This window comes from Rhea americana, unplaced genomic scaffold, assembly GCF_003343005.1.
Source record: "Rhea americana isolate MKP2758 unplaced genomic scaffold, rheAme1 scaffold_250, whole genome shotgun sequence".
Lineage (NCBI taxonomy): Eukaryota > Metazoa > Chordata > Aves > Rheiformes > Rheidae > Rhea > Rhea americana.
Genome location: NW_028186369.1, coordinates 42349 through 44186, shown reverse-complemented (window position 1 = coordinate 44186; position 1838 = coordinate 42349).

The following is a 1838-nucleotide window of genomic DNA, read 5'->3' as shown; positions in this document are numbered from 1 at the left end:
GAGCCAGCAAGGGCTGCCGGGAAGGCAGCTCGGGAGGAGACTTATGTACTCGGAGGGGAGGAGCCCTCTTCTTAACTCTTTCGGGGTGGCCTCGCTCCAGGAACAGCAAGGAGCCTTCTCAACTTTTCTATCTCAGGGCACAGACCTGATGTCTTTCCTGTCCTGGATCTCAGCTCAGGTGTAGCCTCTGACCTCTGTGGTAGAGTACAGCGGAGAAACCCTGCAGGAGGCAGCAGTGCCCTTCCTGGAGGTCTCACCCCAACCTTGAAGCAGGACCTCCTCCTGCAGGACCTGTCAGGGCTGGTTTAACTGTGAACCGTTCCCCTTGCTCCCGCTACGGCTGGGCCTGAGCTGCTGGGATTGAGGCAGCAGTTCRTGGCAGTGCTGTTTTCCTATGAAAGGGGAAGGGATGCTTGCTTTAACCAGTTCTCATCTCTATTTGTGCCCCACCTCTGCTCAGGTTTGGCCTTATGGCTCTGTCATATGGACCGCTAGTAGCCACTAAAGGGAGATCAGATCTCCTCACCTTCCTGCCCTTGGGACTCCCACCGCTTCCACTGCAGCCCTGCTGCTCACAACACTTCAAGGAGCTGGTTTAGGGAGAAAAATAGCAGGGAATTTCTTTTCTTTCGTGTTTTTTTTTTTTTTTCTTCCTGGTAATCTTTATTTTCTGCTGACTTAGTGAACTCACCRAAATGACTACGGGATAGAGGAAAGCTGTTACCAGAACAAGGGAGTACACAGCTTTGGGATTTGCTAGCCCTTATGGCTTTGCCATGTCCAAGGGAGATGAAAACTTTAAGCATCCTGCTCTAAGCCTCAACAGCAGTAAGAGGAGAAGAATGGGAACAAGTCTGGTTGCACGTCCCATCCACCAGAAGCTTTCAGCTGCTAGCTAGTAGCATTCCTCCTGCTCAGGGGAGCATTGCCTCTCCCATGGGAAGGCTCTGCCAAATGAATGAAGAATATGCAGCAGGGACTGCTTTCCCCTCTGATTATAAGAGCAACTCCTGTAGGAAAAGTGGTGCCACTTTGCTCCTTGTATCCTCTCTCCACTTAAGTGCTTTGGGCGGAGGCTAGACTTGGAAGACAGCATTAATGGACTGTCATTAAACAGTACAACCTCCTGAAATCAGTGAGATCTGCAAGCTGAGATTTCTGGCTTATTTTTGTAAGGCCATATTGTCTCTTTAGTCAGTATTTCCATCCATAAAATGGCAACTTGCCACCCTTCATGAAGCAGTTTTGTGATTGTAGCTAAAGCATGGGATAGAAGAGCTCAGATGTATCACATCCTCTTCTCCAGCAGAGGCTGAAGTTGTTTTCTAATCGACACACTCATTATTTCTTCACTCGCTTAAGTCTATGTATGGTCAAAAACAGTTAGCACAAAAATGGGCTGAAGGTCTTAATAAAGCACCACACAATTTAAGAATTAAAGCTGCAGTACTTTAAACTATTTGGAGAAAATTCCTTATGTAACGAGTTAGTTGGAAGAAAGGAGCTGGGTCAGCCTGGATGTGCTTTGGGGTCAGTATCCCATCTCCAGCAGGTCCACTAGCAGGTGCCTAGGCAGGAATGTAAGAGCAGTGCAAGCACATAGTAACATGCCCCTAAATACGTTCGCTAAGATGAAGGTCATGATGGTACTCTACCACTAGTTTTTATTAAGCAGGATGAGGTCCGTAGCAAGCAGTAACACCTCCTCTTACACCAACAAGCGCAGTCGCACCGAACCGCGCCGCGCGGCCGCGGGTCACCGCAGAGCCGCCGCGCTGAGGCGTCGCGCGGCGCCCTCTCCCCTCAGGCAACGTTCCCCCGCGCGCCGCCCGCCCGCG